The sequence below is a fragment of the Salvia miltiorrhiza genome, chromosome 3 (assembly GCF_028751815.1).
Source record: "Salvia miltiorrhiza cultivar Shanhuang (shh) chromosome 3, IMPLAD_Smil_shh, whole genome shotgun sequence".
NCBI classification, from domain to species: Eukaryota; Viridiplantae; Streptophyta; class Magnoliopsida; order Lamiales; family Lamiaceae; genus Salvia; species Salvia miltiorrhiza.
In genome coordinates this window covers 28,437,095-28,462,815 of record NC_080389.1, presented here as the reverse complement: position 1 = coordinate 28,462,815, position 25,721 = coordinate 28,437,095, and the positions used below count along the sequence as shown (strand labels likewise).

The following is a 25,721-nucleotide window of genomic DNA, read 5'->3' as shown; positions in this document are numbered from 1 at the left end:
GCATGAATTGTACAAACTAAAGCATTAATTGCACGACGAGGGCATGAATTGCACAAACTAAGGCATTAATTGCACGACGAAGGCATTAATTGCAAAATCTAGCCCTTTGTGGCATCGCATGCATTAATTGCAAAACATAGGCCTTCATGGCAGCGCAGGCCTCAATGTCTATGCTCCACGCAGAAACATCGTAAGCCACGAAAGTTAGACTGGGGATGAACCTTAAGTGGCAACTCAGCCGCTCTGCGGATATTTGAGCCTTAAGTTAGTCATCATTGATGACATCCAAATAACCCAAAGGAAAAACTACTCTCTTTTATCTTAGTTCATTTGCAGTGCTGAAATACTTTATCTTTACTATTTTTACAAAGATTGACAAGTTCTTATCTAACAAGTGCAGGGAATCATGTATGCTTAATTGACACGGGAGAGCAGCACAGCGCTGACTCTATATCACACACCACTGGTTGAACAACGAGAAGACACGGTTCAACCAGACTAGGGGGAGTAGCTGATGAGGACTAGAATACTCATCAGCGCTGTGCTTGGCAAATACAAGACCATCTTACTTGATTACTATTATTGTTATTATTATTCTTATTGAACGAAGCCAACCAGCGCAGGTTTAATTGAAGACCTGATAATAAAGGGACTTGGCAGCGCAGACGAAGGGACTTGGCGGCGCAGACTACCTAAGTTACTTGGCAGCACAGACTCGCCTGCACAGCTCAAGGGAACTACTCAACACGGGCAACAAAGGACAGCGCAGATGGGTCAAATCAAGACTAAGGTGTATTAAGGCATTAAAGGGCCTAAATCCAATTATTAGAGTTCATGGGCCTAAGGCCTTTAGGGCTCACTCTCACATCTATAAATAGAAGGTTTAGCATTAGCATTAGGGGATCATGATTTATTTATAAGCACCACTTGTAAAATGTAATTATCTCGAAATATAGTGGAAGAACTCGAAGATATCCCCTGGATGTAGGTCTTAACGACCGAACCACGTAAATTCTGTCTCGATTATTGCTTTTTAGATTAGGCGTTGATTTCATGCTTCACCAGTCAATATATTATTCACACCGATTAATCCAACTAAGGTTAAGACTATTTAAGTCACCGAGATCTTGATTCTTAATTAGTCAGAATATAAGAATTCATCTCACTGTGATCATATTCAATACACGAAGGTACTAGCATAAATAAATAGCCAAGACAAACTATTTATCCATTTATGTTACAATCTAAACCAGCAACTCGTCCATAGTTGCCTCGATTGTGAACTCAATTTATATCTCAACTTTTTCCAATTATATGATCTTCTGTGATCTACAACACACCATATAATCTATAGTATGAGATAAATTGGACTATAATAGGATTATGCAATAACATTATTTCAGATAGAAGAATCATAGTGAACTTAGGAATCAATGTATGCAAGCATAAAGTTTTGCTTTCAGTATACAACTATTGGGAACTTAATGTAATATCCTAATCCTTGTTTCGATGATACCAAAATCCATAGACCTTAATTGTAATAGACTAGAACTGTTCGAACTCAAGCGTTAGAGTTCTTTTCTAGTTTAGTTAGCTGTTCTGAAGACTGAAGACTGAAGGACGAATGACTGAAGACTGAAGACTGATGTTGCCAACTGAAGTATCAGTTGAAGAATCAGTCTTGAACTGATTACTTAATGCGTGCCACGTGGATTCAGCAGACTGATACTAAAGTCAAGTATCAGTTAAACATTCTTCCTCGGAATTGAACCTCCAACGTTCAAAAGAAGTCACGTACTCCAAAAGTACAGCCGCATTAAATGCAGAGATCTCAGGATCATCCTTCTCTGCAGAGGTCATTCCTATTTGGTAGCTACTTTATCAGAGACATCGCATCTCCTGCTGTTCAACATAGCCGTTCTCACCAAACAAGGAACCTCGAAGATTGAAGCCTCAGCCCAAATTCAAAAAGCTCTCCAACGGAAGAAATCTTGAAGACGTTCTCCACCAATGGATCTATTTAAGACCTCTCCTATAAATAGCGCTTGAGGATCACTTCAATCTTCACCGATTCAACAACATAAGCTGAAACTATGCCAAAATTGTTTCTCAGCCAAAGCTTAACCTCCCCAAAGCTTGAATCGAAGAAGAGAATACCAAAGCCAAAAATCGGTCACTGCTGATTACATACATTCTCTTAGACCTTAGGCAAACCCCTGTTTATCCAGAGCCTAGGTCAAAACTAACTCCAAAGAACTTGTTCTTTGAAGTTTAGTTGGCAAGATTTCAAACCTCCCTTCGACCGATAGAATCGAGTGTTTGAGTTGAAAAGAAGTTCAGGAAGGTACTCTGACTCTGTGAGATCCTAGTGTCAGTTCGTGCTAGGAGTGAGAAATCCAACGCGAGTGAAGTGTTGGTACTGAAGATTGGATCTTCAGTTGATTCGGTTGTGTGCACCCGGCTAAGCACACAGATTCGGTTTGCAGTGCACCCGTAAGCACTTGCAGAGTAAAGTTGTTGGTCTAATCAACCGACCGTGGATGTAGGAAGTGTTTTCCGAACCACGTAAAAATCTTTGTATTATTTATAGCTTTCAGTTTTACTTTGCTACTTGTATTCTTATTTTTGATGAACTGAATACTGATTAAATACAAAGAGAAACCTAAGACTAGCAACGTGCTCAACAAAGGTTATTACAAAACAAAAGTATTTCCGCTGCGTATGTTATCAGTCTGACTGATCTATCATCTGATAGTCAGGCAGATTTATTACATCTCTGCTTTCGCAAACTCGACTGAAGCCTTAACGTGCATCTATTAAGTTCCAGTGACTTAACTGATAACTCATTACTGAAGAGTATTTCAGTATCAGTCGTCAACCCTGTTTGGTCAAAACTCTTTTCAGTAAACAGGCGTCTTAGTTTGTGTGTAATGTTTTGTTTTGATCTCTATCTTGAGATCCCTCTGATTTGTGAAAAATAGCCTATATGTGTATTCCCCCCCCATACACCTATTCGCGACCCTCCGGACCTAACAATTGAACAAAACAATCCCCCACCAGCACCAGACCATTCTAGCTCCTTGCTTATCCTGCACATTTAGAAATTCATGCAGGGCGTGAGTACATAATACTCAGTGGGCATACGCTGAAAAACAATAAAAGCTGCTCTTAGAGCTATAGATTTGAACTTGCCACAACATATCAATACACAAGGATTAAGCGTAAAAGAACCTGTGCAAGCAGATTAAAATCGCAAACATCATAAATAAACATCATTATGCATTTTCACAATTTAAAGACTTCACCAGATTCACTCCAGAACTCTACTGGGATCGAAACTCATACCATTTGAAACCTCTTTGAGTCTAATTTCATTTAAAAAAAAGTAGGATGAAAAACTCCAAGTAGTTTAGAAGATATGGCTGTTTTCCTACAGTCTACCATATTCGGCAGTTTTGATCAATCTCACATTTCGATTTTTGAAAAATAGTAAACGTTTCCGAAAAGGTTTAAAATTTGGTGGGTAGTTAGATGACGCACTAATGTCTTCAGCAGAATGTGGCAGTTGGGGTTTTACATTTTATAAAAATAGTAACCAAAGTCCAAATGACTTGAACTTTTACCAGTATGCTCACGGCTCTCATATATACTTATCATAAAAGTTTCATAGTATTTGGGTAACAATAACCTCACGAAACAGTAGGTGCAAAAGGGTTACAGAATGACTCCACACTCAACATACAAGCAAACATGCTCAAACTCCATACTTCTTTAATGAAAACTCTTCAAAACTCAAATTAAACTCTTATAACACTCAAGAACATCAATGCATGATCATTTGACTCATGACAACTCAAACTCGACTTTCCTCTTTCACATCATACTCAAATCTCAAACGAAAGTTTCAAAGAACGAAACATTTCATCTCTCATTACATATTCATGCTCAATTATACTCATTTAGTTATATATAATATCATGTATGACATAACTCATCACATTAGCATAGATTCCTTTTTATCATGCAAACTAAACTCGGAGCAAACTCACGTATCAACGTAGACTCTCAATTAACGCATGACAAAAACTTACATAATAACCAAAAAGCATATAAATATCTTTAAACCAATCATTGACTTCATAATCTAGGAATACCCAAAACTTATGTAAACTAAACTCAATCAAAATCTCATATAGGTAACATTTGATCAATTAAATCTTTCTTAGCCACTATTAGCATGCTCAATTACATTTATCTTAAGTCAATTCACATAGATAACACATAGGCATGGAAGTCCTAATTTTTTGTTAAACTAAACTTTTTGAAATTTCACAAATGCACATCAATCATTAATCTATCCTTAGATTTATCAAATTAAACCATTTAATTACTCATATAAACCATCAATTTACAATTTAGGACATAGATACACATATCCCTAATTTTCATCAAACTAACTCACATCAACGTCATCAATTAACATCACACCCACAATCTACTCTATCAATCATCATCTTAGACAGCTCATAATCTCATACTCATCATCATTTCCTCATTTAAGACATAAACTCAAAAATTCCAAATTTTTAGGCTACTAACCTAAGCAAAAATTTGCATCACAAGACCAAGCTTTGCAATACACACATCAATCATCTCAAAACACCTCATTAAACATATTTCTCATCCCAATTTAAGAAAAGAAAAAGAAAATTTTTTGAAGGGGAAAGACTCCCTTTTTTCAAAAATTAGGGAAAAAAATGGCAGGGGGTGTTTTCATGCTTCAATCATGCATATACACACATATCAACCTCAAATATGATTAGATCTATAAATATTCAACACTTACTCAAGAACTTTAAGAAAAGTAGAATTTCTTCTCTCTAAACTTCAAGCTCAAAACTCTACTAATCTCTTTGAATCAAGTATAGAAAGTGTTTAGGGCTTGATTTAGTGAAGGATTTTTGCACATATGTGATTTTAGGAAAGCTTGGAAGGTCTCTCCAATGGAGATCAATGGAGGAAAGTGAGAGGTGAGGGAGAGAGAGAGAGAGAGGGGGGCGAAAGTGAGGTGAGAGAGAGGTGAGAGGATTTTCTTTGATTTGCTAAAATACACTTTGATCTTAAGAATATTTAGCAATTAAAGGCCTAAACTATAAGTTGAATCACAAATATGTCATAAGCTATTGATAATATCAATCACATACTCGAACTATCAAGTTTACATTAAATATGACCTGAGTTATGCTTTTTGTTATATACAGATTACGTGTATTTTTCATTTTTTAATGCTGATTGGGCAAAATGGTAGCATTTTGTCCAATTTTTCTGCTAAGAATTTGGCTTACACTGTTAAAAGAAAGTCTCAGGCACGTAAGATTCCCAGATTTCGCTCACACACATCAAATATTTTTAATAAACAATTTTATTTTATTTTTGTAATATTTGAATTATGTTTCTAACTTATTTTAGGTTAGACAATGAATTGGATTGCTTCTATGTGATTCTAAGAAGTTATATGTGAGGTGTATGCTTGGACACTCTATTGTTACATTTGATCTTTTTGTACAAGTGTGTGAGCGAAAACCTGAGCATATGATGTGCTTCGGTCTATCTTTCATGTATATGAGTGAAAATCTTAGCATCTGAGCATTAAAAAAAAATGAAAATTACACGTCATCTTTCTATGATGGAAAACATAAGTCTAGTCATATCTGATACAAATTTGATAATTTAGATCTTTGATTGATATTATTAATAGTTCAGGACATATTTATAACTCAACTTATAGTTTAGAACTTTGATTGATATTATCAATACTTTATCACACTTTTGTGACTCAACCCATAATTTAGGTATTTGATTGATATTTACCCTTTTATATATATATATCATATTAACGATTTTTTAATAATCTATTTTTATATATAACAATCTGGTGAAGCATGATATCAACGCCTAATCTAAAAAGCAATAATCGAGACATGACTTACGTGGTTCGGTCGTTAAGACCTACGTCCACGGGACATCTTCGAGTTCTTCCACTATACTTCGAGATAATTATACATTTTACAAGTGCGTTGCTCCCAAAATAAAACATTCTCCTAATGCTAATGCTTACCTTCTATTTATAGATGTGAGAGTGAACCCTAAAGGCCTTAGGCCCATGAACTCTAATAATTGGATTTAGGCCCTTTAATGCCTTAAAACACCTTAGTCTTGATTTGACCCATCTACGCTGTCCTTCGTTGGTGAAGCGGGTAACTCCGGCCTAGCAAGGCCAGCTCTGCGCTCTGGCTGTGCTGCTACGCTAATGCTCTGTGTTGCTCTGTTGCGCTGCTGCTCTACGCTGCTGTGCTGTGCAGCTCTGGTCTGCGCTATTCTCCTCTGGCTGCGCAGCGCAGTTGCACTGCTCTGGTCTGCGCTGTTCTGCTCTGGCTGCGCAGCGCTACTGCGCTGCTCTGGTCTGCGCTGGTGGTGGTGTTGCACTTTAGCAAGGCGATATTTCTGCACTTTGGTCAAGGCTGATTGACTCTTCATATTCATTTGTTAGCAAGTCTTTTTAGTTAGACCTGCGCTCATTAGTTCCTGTGATAATAATAATAACAATAATCAGGTAAAGTAGACTTAAACTACTAAGCACAGCGCTGATGAGTATTTTAGTCTTCATCAGCTACTCCCCCTAGTCTGGTTGAACTGTGTCATTTTTGTGTTCAACCAGTGGTGCATGATATAGAGTCAGCGCTGTGCTGCTCTCTCGTGTCAATTAGGCATACATGATTCCCTGCACTTGTAAGATAAGAACTTGTCAATCTTTGTAAAAATAGTAAAGACAAAGTATTTTAGCGCTGCAAATGAACTAAGATAAAAGAGAGTAGTTTTTCCTTTGGGTTATTTGGATGTCATCAATGATGACTAACTTAAGGCTCAAATATCCGCAGAGCGGCTGAGTTGCCACTTAAGGCTCATCCCTAGTCTAACTTTCACGGCTTACGATGTTTCTGCGCGGAGCATAGACATTGAGCGGCTGAGTTGCCACTTAGGTTTTGCAATTAATGCCTGCGATGCCACAAAGGGCTAGATTTTGCAATTAATGCCCTCGTCGTGCAATTAATGCCTTAGTTTTTGCAATTAATGCCCTCGTCGTGCAATTAATGCCTTAGTTTTTGCAATTAATGCCCTCGTCGTGCAATTAATGCCTTAGATGGTGCAATTCATGCCTTAGATCGTGCAATTCATACCTTAGATCGTGCAATTAATGCCTTAGTTAAGATAACTTTAGACGATCTGCGCCGAAGCTGACTTAGGTAATCTGTGGTAGCTTAAACGAGACAATCACACTGACTGCACTGAGATATCCGCACTGGCTGCGCTGATATAATCGTACTGACTGCGCTGAGACAATCGTACTGACTGCGCTGAGATAGCCACACTAGCTGCGCTGATACAATCGCCCTGACTGCGCTGAGATAGCCACATTGACTGCGCTGATACAATGGCACTGACTGCGCTGGGATAGCCACACTGGCTGCGCTGATACAATGGTGTCACGGCCGCGCCCGCTAAGGATAGCGAACTCGGGGAACCCGCGACGAGGGGAGGGAATTTAGGAGCGGGGTTAGAAACGGGGCATGTTTGACTTCTTGATGACTCGACTATATATATATAGGAAACAAACGAAATGACTAGTTATTAATCAAGGGCCGAAAGGGGGCCGTACATAATTATCCAAGAGGATACTCGAAGAGTTCGAACACATTGTTGTATAGTACATATTGTTTGACAAAAGACATCACATCTTAGCAACATCAGTGTACGCAGCGGAAAAACATCAACTCGAGTATATGTATGAAGACATATACTCCTGCTCTGAGGTTCTCATCCTAGCTTGACAAAAGCTCTGCTTGCACACCACATCCCTGATCACAGCTCAACCTGCACATTTAGAAATATATGCAGGGCTAAGTACGGAAGTACTTAGTGGACACTTGCCGAAATATACATACATACATAACATTTTATTGTCAAGCCTTGCATAGGTAGTAAGATACGAGGGTTTTCCTTTAAAGACTCGTATTTACTACAAAAATAATATCATTTCTTTCATAAATATCTCGAGCTGGCATTTTAATATCATTAATCACCATATCAGTAACTCGTGCCGAGAGGTAGGCCTCCCTCTACGGACACTATGATCGGCCAACCCGGTAGATGACTCACGATCACAAGGGTGTACACTAATTCCGAAGGGATTTGCGGTCCCATCCAGAATCCGAATTCGATTAGCATCAGATAGGTAATTAATAATAAAACATAAAGCATTTAGGCATTGACAATATCATTCAAAATCATGAGCATAAAGTTGTAACAATTCTATAATATGGTTTTAGTTTTCATAAGAAAGCCGACCTGGTAGTGGTGTCTCACGGCTAAGCCTTAGACTCTTGCGTTCAACCTTGATTCGGAAAAGAAGTAGCGTTGTGTCTTAGTCCGCGGAAATTCTAACATAAATGTGGATGCGTGATGCAATTATGCATGGCTCATATTCCTTTTTATTAACCAATTAACCCAACTAGGTTCCGTCCCATGAAGTCAAGTGATTAACTACGTTGATTCGTTCTCATTAGGGCGTTCTAACTGTTAGTGAAGCATAATAATCCCTCTTTGTGTAAGCAAGGGAAGAAAATAACAAAGATTTGAAACACCCTAGGTTCCCTTCTCTCTCTCGCGGTCAGCTCTGCTTCTTCGCTCTCTGCTCGGGAGGTAAGCCCTGGCCTCTAAGTCAGCTCTGGCTGAGTTAGCTCTGCGGCGAAGTGATTCCTCGGGGCGGAACGATTCCTCTGATGAAAGTGATTTCTCTGGCGAGGAACGATTCCTCTGGTGAAGTGATTCCTCTGGCGAGGTGATCCCTCTTGCGGTGTGATTCCTCTGGCGAAGCGATTCCTCTGGCGAGGCGATTTCTCTGGCGAAGTGATTCCTCTGGCGACGCGATTCCTCTGGCGAATCAATTTCTCTGTCGAAGCGATTCTTCTAGCGAGGTGATTTCTCTGGCGAAGCGATTCCTCTGGCGACGCGATTCCTCTGGCGAAGCGATTCCTTTGGCGACGCGATTCCTCTGGCGACGTCCCCTCTGGTCTTGTCCTCGCTGGACTCGTCCCCGCTGGACTTGTCCTCGCTGGACTCATCCCCGCTGGACTTGTCCTCGCTGGACTCGTCCCCTCTGGACTTGTCCTCGCTGGACTCATCCCTGCTGGACTTGTCCCCTCTGGACTTGTCCTCGCTGGCCTGGGAAGAGCGACGGGGACTCCAGTTTTCAAAACCAGACATCTCTGTCCTTATCTCGTCTCGATTCTCACTCGTATACAAACCTTAAACTCTACCTATGTGAGCATGCTGTGATTTTCTATGTTCGTCTACGTTTAAAGCTAAAGTTCTCGTCGTTCATCAAGGTCTCAAGTTATAGATTCTAACAAGTCGTAACTTAACATGCTTTTGTTCATTCGTTTACAGCCCATAAAACATGATTCCTGGAGTGTGATGCATACTGATTGGAGTAGCAACAAGGGTCGAAGATTACCTTGATATAGTGTGCTTTGGTCGGGTAAAGAATGATGGTTTCTCGCTTTTTCGAGCGTCGAGGTGCAAACTGGAATTGAAATGGATGCGGTTCTTAGGTTGAAAAATAGGTGGAAAGAATCATGGTGAAGGGTGGAAAATCAAGCCGAGTTGTTACCTTGTTCAAGTTGGAAGCAAGAATCTCGATCCATTCCCCTTCGTGCAAGGCGTCGAGAGAGATGAACTTCTTGCTGTTGCTGCTGAAATTTCTAAGTGTTTTGAAATGGAGAAAGGGGTGGCTCAAGGATTGAAGAGTGAATTTATAGGAAGAGCTCGGCTGTGTGCACTTGAGTGCCGAAGGGAGAGCATAGGCTGAGATAGGGTGCAGCAGGTGAGGTGGCGTGAGGCCTTTCGATTTCCCGGCCAATGGGAGGAGCTGCTGCTGCAGTCTTGACGTGCGGCTTTTCAGCTGCCCGGCCAATGGGAGGAGAGCTGCTGCTGCTGCAGCTTGCGTGGAAGTCCTTTCGGCTGCCCAGCCAATGGCTGTTGCTGCAGCACCTTATCCACCTTTTCCCTTCTCCCCTTTTTCCTTCTTTTCCTTACATGTGGCGTTAGCAGGTGGCGAATAGGGTGGCGTGGGCGGTGGTGTGATTTAAAAAGGAAAGGACTAAGGATAATCCTTCAATGTCGGTCTCTCTCAGTATTAGAAACACTGGTTCCGCGTTTCTGCTAAAATCGATACTTGCTAAATTAAATCCGTAGATTTAATTCGTTCGTCATTCTAATACTTAAATTAAATCCGTAGATTTAATTAGCTTCAAAGTCGGAAATAATTCACGACTTAAGTAACAATGTGAACTAAACTCCATCATGATCAATAACACAACTTAGCTAAGTTGGTTATACTCTGAAATAATAGTTATTCAACAACTCAAAGATTCTCATCGCGGTCTTAAACACGCGAAGATAAATAAAGCATACTGTTAGTGTAGTGACTCTGTCTCCAAAAATGCGAAATTCATAAACATAGCTGAAATCATAAAGTGCTTCAATTACTGGCAGATAGATAAACACACAAAAACTGGAATTAAACACTGATAAAAGAGCGGGTTGTCACATCCTACCCCTCTTAACAAAAATTACGTCCCGAAATTTGCATACCTATGTGAAAAGTTCTGGGTATTTTTATTTCATTTGGTCCTCAAGTTCCCACGTTGCTTCCTCAGGTCCATGGTGTCTCCATAGTATTTTGACTGACGTGATCGATTTATTCCTTAACTCTTGCACCTTTCGGTCCAAGATGGCTTCAGGTCTTTACTCGTACGTCAAGTCAGGGTTAAGGATCATTTCCTCTTGGTGGATCACGTGTTTGGGGTCAAACACGTACCGTCTCAATTGTGACCCGTGGAACACATTGTGGACGTTTCCAAAGCTAGGTGGCAGCGCCAACCTATATGCTACGGGACCTATTCTTTCAAGGATCTCATAAGGTCCTACAAAACGGGGTCTCAACTTACCCTTAATACCGAATCTAACGATCCCTTTCGAGGGTGATACTTTGAGGAAAACCTTGTCTCCAATCTGAAATTGTAATTCGGTTCGTCGGGTATCAGCATAAGACTTCTGTCTGTCCTGGGCCTCCTTAATTCTTGCTCTAATCTGGCAGATGGTCTCGATCATCTCGCTTACTGCATCTGGCCCTAGGATTTTGCTTTCACCCACTTCATCCCAGTAAAGTGGTGATCTACACTTCCTTCCGTACAGCGCCTCGTAAGGTGCCATGTCAATGGTCGCCTGGTAACTGTTGTTGTAAGCGAATTCGATCAGTGGCAGTACTGATTCCCAACTTCCTCCTCGGTCTAGCACCACTGTTCTCAACATATCTTCAAGGGTCTGAATTGTCCATCTGTTTGAGGATGGAAAGCGGTGCTAAAGTTTAATCTCGTTCCTAACTCTTTCTGCAAGCTGATCCAAAATCTAGAAGTAAATTTTGAATCTCTATCCGAAGTAATGGATATTGGTATCCCATGAAGCCGTACAATCTCACGGATGTACAGTTTGGCTAGCTTCTCCGATCCATGGGTAATTGGAATCGGTATAAAATGAGCGCACTTCGTGAGACGATCTACTATTACCCAAATGGCTGTGTTGCCCCTATTCGTCTTGGGTAAACCCGTCACGAAATCCATCGCTATGTGCTCCCACTTCCATTCTGGGATTTCTAAGGGCTGCAATTTCCCATATGGTCGTTGATGTAAAGCTTTCACTTGCTGGCATGCAAGGCAGCGCTCTACAAACAAGGCTATATCTCGCTTCATCCCGTCCCACCAAAACTTCTGTTTCAGATCTTGGTACATTTTGGTACTCCCGGGATGAGCGGTATAGGGCGTGTCATGAGCTTCACTCATGATCTTGTTTTTGAGTTCCTCGTTGTGGGGTACACACAACCTTCCCTTAAAAAGAACGGCGTTATCCGTTGTCTCTTGGTAGTCTCCGGGCGTGCCTGTTCAGATCTTGAGTCTGACTTTTTCCAAGCCCTCGTCCGCTCTCTGGGCACTGATGATCCTTCCCCTGAGGTCTGGGGCGGCTACTAGGGTTGCAATAATTGCTCTTGTCGTTGCTGGTGGCTGAACCACTTCTATCTTTAATCTGTCAAAATCCCTCACAAGCGTGTCCTCTTGAGTGAGAAGAAGTCCTAATTCAGATTGAGTTTTACGATTTAAAGCATTAGCTACTACGTTAGCTTTCCGTGGGTGGTAATTGATACCGCAATCGTAATCCTTCACGAGCTCGAGCCATCTCCTCTGTCTCATGTTCAGGTCTTTCTGCTCGAAAAAATACTTAAGGCTTTTGTGATCATTGAAGATTTCACATCTAACTCCGTATAGATGGTGTCTCCAAATCTTCAAAGCGTGCACAATTGCTGCCAGTTCTAGGTCATGAGTGGGGTAGTTCAACTCATGTGGCCTTAGTTGTCGCGAGGCGTAGGCGATGACCTTCCCTTCCTGCATCAACACGCAACCTAGCCCATTTTTGGACGCGTCTGTGTAGACCACGTATTCCTTATCGGCTGCTGGAACTACTAGCACTGGTGCAGTTGTCAATTTCCTCTTCAGCTCTTGGAAGCTGGCTTCACACTCGCCGGTCCATTTATACGCGATTCCTTTGCGCAGTAACTGCGTCATTGGCCTTGCTATCTTAGAGAATCCTTCGATGAATCTCCGGTAGTATCCCGCTAAACCTAAGAAACTCCGGATTTCATTAGGGGTGGTTGGTGATTTCCACTCGCGCACTGCTTGCACCTTGGCGGGGTCTACCTTGATTCCATCTACTGACACGATGTGTCCTAGGAACATTACTTCCTTCAGCCAAAATTCGCACTTGCTGAATTTGGCGAACAACTTCTCCGTCTTTAACGTCTCCAGGACGATTCTCAAATGCTTTTCATGCTCTAGGTCATTCTTAGAATAGATGAGGATATCATCTATAAATACTAAGACAAATTTGTCTAAGTATGGATGAAAAACTCGATTCATGAGGTCCATGAATACTGCCGGCGCATTGGTTAGACCAAATGGCATGACAACGAATTCATAGTGACCATACTTTGTGCGGAAAGCGGTCTTGGGTACATCCTCTGGTCTGATCTTCAGCTGGTGGTACCCAGACCTTAAATCTATTTTCGAGAACACACTGGCTCCCTTGAGTTGGTCAAACAAATCATCTATCCTCGAGAGAGGGTATTTGTTTTTAAGCGTCAGTACACATCCTCATGTTTCCATCTTTCTTTTTGACAAAGAGTACAGGTGCTCCCCAAGGCGAGACACTGGGCCTGATGAAACCCAAGTCCAAGAGTTCTTGTAGTTGCACCTTCAATTCTTGTAATTCCTTTGGGGCCATCCTGTACGGTGCCTTTGATACTGGGGCTGATCCAGGTTCTAGGTCAATGGTGAAATCTAGTTGCCTGTCCGGGGGTAGTCCTGGCAATGTTTCTGGAAAAACTTCTGGAAAGTCTCGTACTACTGGTACATCTTCTATCCTTTTGTCATCACTAACTTCCCCATTTAGGTAGACGAGATAAGCTGTGCTTCCTTCCTTCATCATCTCCCTTCTGGCTTGCAGTGCGGATATCACTGGTACTCTTTTCTTCATACCGATGCCGTGAAATTCTGTCGGTTCTTTTTCGGGTGGTCGAAGGGAAATCTTTCGTTCGTTACAAAGGATGGTGGCGTAATTCTCGGCTAACCAGTCCATTCCTAAGATCATATCTACGTCCCACATGAGCAGAATATTAAGATTGTTCGCTACCATCTTAAGTTCTCCCATTTCAAATTCTACGTTCGAGCAAACATGAGTGGTAGTAGATCTTCTTCCTAAGGGTGTAGTGATTCTTAAGGCACACTTAGCTCGTTCTGATTTGATTTCTAAGGTATCTACGCAAGGGGCAGAAATAAAAGAATGCGAAGCACCAGTATCGAACAAAATCCTAATGGAAAAACCTTTAAGCTTGCCCATATCTGCCAGGTTTCCCTGGTTTTTCTCGGGCTGGTTTTGGGTGATAGCAAAGGCTCTTGCCTGCTGCGGCAGTTTTTGTGGTTGTTTCTGTTGTTGTTGGCGTTGTTGGTGCTGGTGTTGGTGCTGCTGCTGGTGTGGCGGTTGTTGGCGGGGCTGCTGTTGCCCTGGAACTGCTCACAGGGGCTGGGCATAAGTGGCCCTAATTGCAGCGCCCTGCTGTCTATTGGGGCACTAGGAGGAGTAGTGACCCTTCTGGCCACACGTGTAGCAACCGTCAGTTCCAGCCCTACAAACACCATGATGTGGTTTGTTGCATTTTGGACAAAGGGGTACTTCGTTCTGTCTTTGGTTGCCTCCGGCTGGGGCAGGACCCTGTTACTTCCCTTGTCCTTGTGGCTGAAACTGTCCAAATGGCGCACTTCCTTGCCATGGCCTCTTGTTAGCCTGGTTTTCACTTCCTCCCTGGTCGTTCCAGTTGCGCTTCCCTTTAAATTTCTGAGGGCGTGCAGGTGGGTTGACTGGCGCTGAGGTCTGTGGCGGAGCCGACCTTTCCACTGGCATCGCAGCTTCGACGTCCAGTGCCCTGTTCAAGGACTCGGTGTAGGAGAGTCCACCATGACTAGCTAGGGTCATCCTAATCTCGTGCCTCAGACCAGCACAAAATTTCTCCGCCATCTTCTCATCAGTATTCACCTGCTGCGGAGCATAACGTGATAGATCGCAGAATTCTCTGTCGTATTCCGTCACTGTCGTCTTCCCTTGTTTCAGGTTGTAGAACTCGGCCTCCTTCTTCCTCCTATAGCTTTTGGGAATATACTTATCGTATAACCCAGTCTTAAAGTCTTCCCAAGTATAGGCTGCCCATTGCTCGGGAGTGAGTGTCTTTCGGCGGGCTTCCCACCAAAAGTCAGCCGATCCGGCTAGTTGGAAAGACATGCACGAGAGTCGCTCCTCTTCCGTGCAGCGTAGAAAAGTAAAGATGCGCTCCAATGCGCGTACCCAAGCCTCAGCTTCAGCTGGGTCGCCCATTCCATTAAACTTGGGCAGATTTTGTCGAAGGAAGAGTTCCTCGATCCTCGTTGCAGGGGGTGGAGTGGGTGGGGTAGGTTCCCTGTCATCTCGTGGTTCCTCAGGTATATCATTTCGATTCCTATCATTGTTAACATTTCTCCTAGCGGTGCGACCTCGTCTAGGCGGCATACTGCAAACTGCGAAACACCTTTTTTGGCACATTCTATACGGAAGTCTCTAAGGCAATTAAATAAAGAACTGCTTGCATGCACAAGTCGCAAAATCATAGATACTACATCCTGAATTGACTTGTGAAGAATAAAACCCGTAGGGTAACATAAAACATATGCGAGATCGTCGCAGAAAGCCCATGCTAGGGTCGTAAATGCATATCATGGAAAATTTTGCCTCATCGAGGACTTTTACATCATAAAAAGATTCGTTTCCGTACTATCGTTTGCTAACATCGTCAAAACAAAAAAAATTTAGAGTCATAGGGTTACAAAAACATCGAAACAAATCATCGCCCGGAAAACATCCAAGCTAAAACTATCGGATATGCGAACTCTGGGTCGTGGTACGGCTGCTCCTAGGTGACACTAGGGGGTCCTCCTCGGGATCCTCTTCCTTCTCCTCGCTGGGCGAGAGGGTCTCTCCCTGACCTTCACCCGCTTCCCACACGATCTGGGCTGTGCGGAAGATATCATCCGTAATCTCACGGATCGGGTCGTTCCTAGTGTGGATCCTAGCCGTGGCACGAGACTCGCACCTTCATCCAGTGACTCCCTCATGTTGGCTATGACCCTGTCGATGTCTGCCAGGGCCACCGCAAGCTCTAGGTCTGTCAGGGGTATCGGTGGTGGTGGAGGGGTAGTTACTCGGAGAGCTGAGTCGGGTGGCGACGGGAAAACCCTTCGAGTCCGTGGACGAGAGGGGCCTGCCTCGTCAGCGTGCCTACCACGGCGCCCTAGAACCGAGGCATGGGGTGGAGGGTCTTGTGGTAAGGCCAACGGGGGCTCGGGTGCAGCGGCGAGTGTCTCAGCGGGTAGAGGTGTCCCTACTTGCACGTAGTCTCCAGGGAGGACGTAGGGCCCTAGAGGGGCGCTGCCCCACAAGGTGAAACAGGCCTGGAGCTCCGCAATGAAGCTAGGGAAGTCTCCCACGAGGTCGTGGTAATCCTCCCGGCGAAAGATGTAATGGGCAGAGATCTGCCTAGCCCATCCCTGCCACTCCGAGGGTAACAGCAAGATCAACCTCTGGATGCCGTCATACCCTGACACTCCATACACACTCGCCTCAACCCAATGTCTGTGGAAACCCGCGAGGAATTGTCTGAGGTTATCCCCGCGACATGGGGCATAAGTGCGGTAGGACCGCTCGACTTCCTCTGGACTAGCCCACGGGGGCAATGGTCGTCGTCGAGTAAAGACAGTCCTCGCCATCTAACGAAAGAAGTTCTATCGTCAACTCAAAGTAAAACGTGACAAGTACTAAAAACGATAAGGCTCCAAACGTCTATACTCGGCAATCGGTTCGACAATCGTAACTCATAAAATCTGGCCATCACAACATCATCTAAATCTTGTTTTCAAGCACAAGATCATAACTCGTGAATTCTAAACCTCACAAAGTTCTAGTGTTATCGTCTACCAATCTTAAGGCATGAAAGGCTTGACATGCGATGGTGATGTACTCTTCTATGTTCCATCATGAGAGTGAGCATGTATCTAACTTAACAGTTCTAAGTTCTCGTGATTCAAACAATAATCATAATCATTCATGCTTCATACATTTCAAGAAAATAACTTAATAAAACTTGAAAGCACTTACCATAACCAACGTTGGTTGAGCGTGACGAGATGTAGTGCCAAGCTTTTGTCAACTAGTTCATGAGCATATTGACTTTCTAAATCTAGACTCTGATACCACTTCTGTCACGGCCGCGCCCGCTAAGGATAGCGAACTCGGGGAACCCGCGATGAGGGGAGGGAATTTAGGAGCGGGGTTAGAAACGGGGCATGCTTGACTTCTTGATGACTTGACTATATATATATAGGAAACAAACGGAATGACTAGTTATTAATCAAGGGCCGAAAGGGGGCCGTACATAATTATCCAAGAGGGTACTCGAAGAGTTCGAACATATTGTTGTATAGTAAATATTGTTTGACAAAAGACATCACATCTTAGCAACATCAGTGTACGCAGCGGAAAAACATCAACTCGAGTATATGTATGAAGACATATACTCCTGCTCTGAGGTTCTCATCCTAGCTTGACAAAAGCTCTGCTTGCACACCACATCCCTAATCACAGCTCAACCTGCACATTTAGAAATATATGCAGGGCTAAGTACGGATGTACTTAGTGGACACTTGCCGAAATATACATACATACATAACATTTTATTGTTAAGCCTTGCATAGGTAGTAAGATACGAGGGTTTTCCTTTAAAGACTCGTATTTACTACAAAAATAATATCATTTCTTTCATAAATATCTCGAGCCGGCATTTTAATATCATTAATCACCATATCAGTAACTCGTGCCGAGAGGTAGGCCTCCCTCTACGGACACTATGATCGGCCAACCCGCTAGATGACTCACGATCACAAGGGTGTACACTAATTCTGAAGGGATTTGCGGTCCCATCCAGAATCCGAATTCGATTAGCATTAGATAGGTAATTAATAACAAAACATAAAGCATTTAGGCATTGACAATATCATTCAAAATCATAAGCATAAAGTTGTAACAATTCTATAATATGGTTTTAGTTTTCGTAAGAAAGCCCACCTGGTAGTGGTGACTCACGGCTAAGCCTTAGACTCTTGCGTTCAACCTTGATTCGGAAAAGAAGTAGCGTTGGGCCTTAGTCCGCGGAAATTCTAACATAAATGTGGATGCGTGATGCAATTATGCATGGCTCATATTCCTTTTTATTAACCAATTAACCCAACTAGGTTCCGTCCCATGAAGTCAAGTGATTAACTACGTTGATTCGTTCTCATTAGGGCGTTCTAACTGTTAGTGAAGCATAATAATCCCTCTTTGTGTAAGCAAGGGAAGAAAATAACAAAGATTTGAAACACCCTAGGTTCTCTTCTCTCTCTCGCGGTCAGCTCTGCTTCTTCGCTCTCTACTCGGGAGGTCAGCCCTGGCCTCTAAGTCAGCTCTGGCTGAGTTAGCTCTGCGGCGAAGTGATTCCTCGGGGCGGAACGATTCCTCTGATGAAAGTGATTTCTCTGGCGAGGAAAGATTCCTCTGGTGAAGTGATTCCTCTGGCGAGGTGATCCCTCTTGCGGTGTGATTCCTCTGGCGAGGCAATTTCTCTGGCGAAGCGATTGCTCTGGCGACGCGATTCCTCTGGCGAAGCAATTTCTCTATCGAAGCGATTCTTCTAGCGAGCTGATTTCTCTGGCGAAGCGATTCATCTGGCGACGCGATTCCTCTGGCGAAGCGATTCCTTTGGCGACACGATTCCTCTGGCGACGTCCCCTCTGGTCTTGTTCTCGCTGGACTTGTCCCCGCTGGACATGTCCTCGCTGGACTCGTCCCCTCTGGACTTGTCCTCGCTGGACTTGTCCCTGCTGGACTTGTCCCCTCTGGACTTGTCCTCGCTGGTCTGGGAAGAGCGATGGGGACTCCAGTTTTCAAAACCAGACATCTCCATCTTTATCTCATCTTGATTCTCACTCGTATACAAACCTTAAACTCTACCTATGTGAGCATGCTGTGATTTTCTATGTTCGTCTACGTTTAAAGCTAAAGTTCTCGTCGTTCATCAAGGTCTCAAGTTATAGATTCTAACAAGTCGTAACTTAACATGCTTTTGTTCATTCGTTTACAGCCCATAAAATATGATTCCTGGAGTGTGATGCATGTTGATTGGAGTAGCAACAAGGGTCGAAGATTACCTTGATATAGCGTGCTTTGGTCGGGTAAAGAATGATGGTTTCTCGCTTTTTCGAGCGTCGAGGTGCAAATTGGAAATGAAATAGCTGCGGTTCTTAGGTTGAAAAATAGGTGGAAAGAATCATGGTGGAGGGTGGAAAATCAAGCCGAGTTGTTACCTTGTTCAAATTGGAAGCAAGAATCTCGATCCACTCCCCTTCGTGCAAGGCGTCGAGAGAGATGAACTTCTTGCTGTTGTTGCTGAAATTTCTAAGTGTTTTGAAATGGAGAAAGGGATGGCTCAAGGATTGAAGAGTGAATTTATAGGAAGAGCTCGGCTGTGTGCACTTGAGTGCCGAAGGGAGAGCATAGGCTGAGATAGGGTACAGCAAGTGAGGTGGCGTGAGGCCTTTCGATTTCTCGGCCAATGGGAGGAGCTGCTGCTGCAGTCTTGACGTGCGGCTTTTCAGCTACCCGGCCAATGGGAGGAGAGCTGCTGCTGCTGCAGCTTGCGTGGGAGTCCTTTCGGCTGCCCAGCCAATGGCTGTTGCTGCAGCACCTTATCCACCTTTTCCTTTCTCCCATTTTTCCTTCTTTTCCTTACATGTGGCGTTAGCAGGTGGCGGATAGGGTGGCGTGGGCGGTGGTGTGATTTAAAAAAAAAGGACTAAGTATAATTCTTCAGTGTCGGTCTCTCTCAGTATTAGAAATACTGGTTCCGCGTTTCTGCTAAAATCGATACTTGCTAAATTAAATCCGTAGATTTAATTCGTTCGTCATTCTAATACTTAAATTAAATCCATAGATTTAATTAGCTTCAAAGTCGGAAATAATTCACGACTTAAGTAACAATGTGAACTAAACTCCATCATGATCAATAACACAACTTAGCTAAGTTGGTTATACTCTGAAATAATAGTTATTCAACAACTCAAATATTCTCATCGCGGTCTTAAACACGCGAAGATAAATAAAGCATACTGTTAGTGTAGTGACTCTGTCTCCAAAAATGCGAAATTCATAAACATAGCTGAAATCATAAAGTGCTTCAATTACTGGCAGATAGATAAACACACAAAAACTGGAATTAAACACTGATAAAAGAGCGGGTTGTCACAAATGGCACTGACTGCGCTAGGATAGCCACACTGGCTGTGGTGATACAATGGCACTGATTGCGCTGAGATAGCCACACTAGCTGCGCTGAGATGACTAAGGTAGTTATGCTGATAATTTGAGCTCTGATTGTACTACGATAACTAAGATAGTTCCACCAGCCAAGACAACTGAAATAACTGAGATGGCAGCGTAGGCTGAGATAACTGAAATACCTGAGATAGCTGGGCAGGTTGAGATAGCCTGTCCTGACTGCGCTGAGAAAGCACAGATACATTCTGAAGCTTATAGTTACGCAGGCTGAGATAGCCTGTCCTGACTGCGCTAAGAAAGCTCAGATATATTCTGAGGCTTACAATTCTGGATCGTGGCTAAGTTACCATTTAAGGTTTTAATATCCGCTACGCAGCTGAGTTGCCGTTAAGGCTCAAATATCCTGCTAAGTTTTTCAAGAAAACACATATGGTGGTATATACTCCACTCCCCCCCTTAATAACATGTGCATGATTCAACTACACATGTTATGTGTATGCTTGTGATTGGTGTTCCTACTTGTGATGCTAGTGACAGCGCTGGTATGACTATGGTCCCAAAGTATGTTATCCAAATTATGTTCCAGGTCCTAGCACATATGCGGAAGGTGTGCAGCTTCGTGTACTTAGTTAATTCATATTTCAAGTCTAGGCACATATGCAGAAGTTGTTCGGCTTCCAAGACATAGTTATTATTGCATAAATCCCAACATAGATAATATAAGTCACTAGTATGCCCAAGTGTTAAAGTAGAATATTTTTCAAATCCCAATCATGCCTTCATGCTTAGATGAAATAACTAAGATCGTGTAATGATAAGTTTTCGTTTCGCGAAGTACCTGAATCGCCACTCGTTAGTGGATTATCTTTTCGTGTTATGGTGATTACCATACTTGTTCAAGTGTTTTCCTCAAAATATGTTTGTCCTGTGCTGTAAAGATTCTTAGGCACGGACATTAGCAAAATATGAGTGCCCCTTAAGATAGGGCTGTGAACTCATTATTATAGAAGATATATGTGGAAGACCTGATTGATAAATCATATAAAAATGAAACCCGACAAGCAAATCAGAGAACCCAATGAACAAATCAACACTATTCTGATAGTAAGAAAATCTTGAAATTTTAAGGTCTGGAAGAATATATATATTCAGATTTAAACATAGTAAATCCCCTCAATGCCCATGTCGAAGCATCGCCGTCAATAGTAAATGCGTGAGTGCGAAGCTAGATTCCCAGAGTATAGAGTTATCTTGCTGTGTGCCTGCAGGAGCGATATGCTGGGCTGCCATTAACTTGACTTTGGGGCTGCTCAACGTCCCCTCCCATCTTATGGATAAATGCAGAGCTGGCAATCCCCAGAAATTCTGGTCAGCGCTGTCGCGTACCGCCCACTAATTCGAGAGTTCTCGTGAATAAATATACGTGTGGAAATACCCATCTTGATAACCCTTGTAAAGCATAAAGTAAAAATAGAGCAAAATTAGTTCAAAAACAGATTCGAACCTAAAAATTATAACCAAAGCAAGTAGACGAAGATAAGGATGAGCCAGAGTTGGCTCCGCGGCTGAGTAACAATAGAGGCGAGAGACGGCCAGAGCTGGTTGTGCTGCTGAACAGCAACAAGAGGAGAGAAGCGGCGCTGGCTGCACTGCCGAGCAGCAACAAGGGAGAGAGGCGGCGCTGGCTGCGCTGCGGAGCAGCAACAGAGGAGAGAAGTGGCGCTGGCTGCACTGCCGAGCAGCAACAAGGGAGAGCGGCGGCGCTGGCTGCGCTGCCGAGCAGCAATAAGGGAGAGAGGCGGCGCTGGCTGCGCTGCCGAGCAGCAACAGAGGAGAGAAGCGGCGCTAGCTGCACTACCGACCAGCAACAGAGGAGAGAAGCCGCGTTGGCTGCATTGCCGAGCAGCAATAAAGGAGAGAGGCGGCGCTGGCTGCGCTGTCGAGTAGCAACAAAGGAGAGAGGCGGCGCTGGCTGCGCTGCCGAGCAGCAACAAGGGAGAGAGGCGACGCTGGCTGCGCTGCCGAGCAGCCACAAGGGAGAGAGGCGGTGCTGGCTGCGCTGCCGAGCAGCAACAGAGGAGAGAAGCGGCGCTGGCTGCACTGCCGAGCAGCAATATAGGAGAGAGGCGGCGCTGTTGATAGCAGCGGCAAGGGCGATTTCATTGGACGATTGCCCCCTGAGTCGTGAATTGGGGGTTTTCGAAACCCTCCCTTCATTTTCTTGGAGAACCCAGCGAGAGAGCTATTGAGGCAGAAGATATTGACCCATGATTCTAGAGTTGGGAGCGACCATTTTTTAGAAAATCAGAGAGGGAAATCGACGCAGTTGCGCCGCATTTTTGCAGATTTGGTTCTTAACCTAAATTCAGAGAATCGAAACCAAGAAATTCAGTGGAATTGCAGTCAATCCCGGTTTGAGTTTAGAAACTGAGAAGGAAAATTTAGTTACTGACACACACGCGTCGTGCGGTGCGGACAAAATACCTGTGTATGCCCAGTACAGACAGTACACGCTCCTACGTCTCACAACAAGAACTTAGTCTTAGCGGTAAGTGTAGGGTCGAATCCCACAGGGAGTGAGGAACCACTTTGTTCTCCAACGACAAATTGAGGTGTCACAATTCTCAATCTGTATACTCTGCACAAGAAATAAACAAGATCAATAATAACAAGGGGGTGAGGTTATTTGGTTAGGTCATAACTGTTGTTAACATTCGTTTCAGTCATAGGCATACTGATGATCCGTCCATGATTCATATAAACCCAAGGCGTGGCCCAAAGACATTGGGGCGTTTCAAGGGGTTATAATTCACATTTAGGATGGTTGATCCCATTGTGGTCACTTGGTCCGAAGGTCACACAATCCCCGGTCACAAGGCAGTGCTTCACTTCTCCATAGATGGTAGTCATACCCGTTACTCACCAAGTATGGCCCTCATCAACCTTCCCTCCCGAGGTCCCCAACTCCGCGCTTTGAGTGATACATGCCTCCTGGACACAACCATTTTTGGCTTTGTCAGCCGACCAGTCATAGACATGCTACGACGCTGAGATTGCTTTTCTCGTTTGATAACCATGGCTTTATGCCTCGTCACAGTTGATGGATAGTCTCTAGAGAAGCCCAAGACGGAGGAAGGACAGTGTATCCCATCAATCCTTTCCCCACCTTCTGGATCTACAACGCCTTTTGTTGACGCTGCTCAGCTACTCGGTCTTGGGTGTACCGATCATTGTATCTTGGTACACCCTGGCCTTTGCTTGACACGGACAACGTTTTACCGAACGGAAATCACCCGTTAGGCCCATACTGCCCATGGTTTCAAACAGATCCTTCCGGAACCACGAGATTCAACCGAAAGAACAAATGCCTCACGAATGTTTCACATGTTAACAACAATTATTTCCACCCCTAAAACCTCACCAAGGGAACTACTCACACATATTGAGAAACGCAAATGCAAAATGGATTAAACACATTGCGGAACAAAAGGAAATATTTGAATAGATAAATAATACCTAGGCTTCAAGCCTTCGATCTTGTTCAAATGCAACACACAACGGAAATAGAGAGAATAGTACTAAAACGTAATTTGTTTGGATGCCACACACGGCAAATTAAAGTAATAGCTAAGTAAAAACAAAAGTTTCAAGTGCCAAGAGTCTGTGCACGCTGCACACCATTAGTCTTTTATACTGCCGAATGGTTGAGGTCCAACCCTAGTTGCGCCAGCTCCAAATCTTCGCCGGGATCTTCTTTCCTTAATTAGCTCAATCTTTGATTGATCCGATTGAAGATGGCTTCCAGCTGCAAGCTTAGTCAACCTTTCCCATTCTTCCGATCCTTCCAGTTTCTTCTTTCATCTTCCACGTGCTTCTTCGAAATCTCCGAGATTGACTTTCCTTTCGTGGCTCTAGTTGTCTGCTTCTTGTGGTAACGGTCAGATGGATTGCTCTCTTCGGTGTGGTTCATACCAGGTGGGTTGCTCCAGGTTCCCATGCCCCAAGTTAAACTGGGGATGTACTTGTTGGCCGAAGCTCCATGCTGGCAAACATGACATAACAATCTGGGCTTGGTAATGCCCATTCTGACCGCATTTCCTCCGTTTCCGCTCCACTGACCTTCCTTCCTTCACAACTTTGTTTTTCCCTCGGACAGACCTGTACCGACACAAATAAAGAGAAAAATAGGGCCAAATGGCCCAAAAGTCGAAGACGCATCACACCTACACACTTAAAGCATACTTGCCCTCAAGTATGTAGGTGGATTCACAGAAGACACGGACAAAAAGGTTGAAAGAAAAGAAATAAAACTAAGAGACACGAAACTTGCATAGATTTCAGGATCAGATCATACCAACATGCATCATTCAGTTTAGTCAATCCACAAACCAGAGTAATGATCATGCATAAAGTGTGATGGTAGTCTCTCTTCTCGCTCAAGCACCGGGCTAAGTGTTTACACTCATAATTTGCTGTGCCAGTTCTTCTAAGAGTTTGATTGAAGACTACGAGTTAAGCACACTAGTCTGACTCATCAGAGGGTCTTTGTTGGGTTGTAATGGGGTATACGGAGCTAAGGTGAGGTATATATGGTTCAGTGGCTAATTTCAGTATCACCCTTACTCAGTATACACGTTCAGTACAGCTACAACCAACCCTTTATTCCCCCGTTTGCAATGGGGTTCATCTTTTCTTTGATTCTTTTGTGGGCAATCATTTTCATTCATCAACTAAATTTTTTTTTTTTTTTGTGCCCAGATTTCTCTCTTTCCTATAATTCCCTGTTCACCATTTTATTCACTTCATAAATTCTTTCTCCTAGATATAGCAATAGCAAGGCTCAAGAAAGAATGAATTCGGCTCAAATTGGCATACAAGGGATTCTTTTCTCATTAAACAACAAGGAAGAATCTGGGGCCCTAAATCAAAGAATCGTGCCCAAATCACACAAGTCATGTACTAGCAAAATGAGTCTTCAAACAAAGTCTAGATTTCCTAGTCACAGCAAATTCTCACCAGAAACATGCATTTTTCAATTTAGCCCTGATCTCACCGGTGGGGTACTCTCAGTAACCTCACAACTACCATCATGCATTTCATACTCAATCCACCAATTCATATCAAGACTGTAACCAGCATGCACAATCTTTCACCATCAAACAATGCAAGTAGACTCGACTCAAACACAGATTAAACAGACGCCAAAATAAGAAAAGCAAAAAGATAAAATAAAACCTAATCTACGAGTTCAGGGGAAAGGTACTTAGTCGTTTCGGTCGGAGGATCTCGCCTCCGCAGTCAGCATCTCCTTGATTTCTTTAAAACCAGCCTCCATTACTTTGAATCCTTCTTCCACAGTATCCCTCAACGTGGCCACTTATCCTCCCAGCATCACCAGCTCGTCTTTGATTTCCTTCAGTTCGGCCGTCAGCTTGATAATCTCGCCACTGATTGGGCGAGAAGTTCCTTGTTCCTGTGCAACCTTCGGTTCAGGTCGAACTGAGCTGCCTTCTGGTTGGACCAAACGGTAGTCGCCTCCTTCATCCATCTCAACAATCCGCCAACGCACCAGCCGCCCGATATCAAAGAGTCGAGTTTCT

At 43.5% G+C, this 25,721-nt stretch overlaps 1 long non-coding RNA gene across 1 annotated transcript; it reads right to left on the bottom strand.

Annotated features, from left to right (window-relative positions):
* Positions 1 to 1,415: 1,415 nt before the first annotated feature.
* On the bottom strand, positions 1,416 to 5,135 carry LOC131014029 (uncharacterized). The gene is made up of 2 exons (XR_009097949.1): positions 4,847 to 5,135; positions 1,416 to 3,089 (listed from the first exon to the last, which is right to left on the bottom strand). It is a non-coding gene; the product is annotated as an uncharacterized LOC131014029 (long non-coding RNA).
* Positions 5,136 to 25,721: the final 20,586 nt, after the last annotated feature.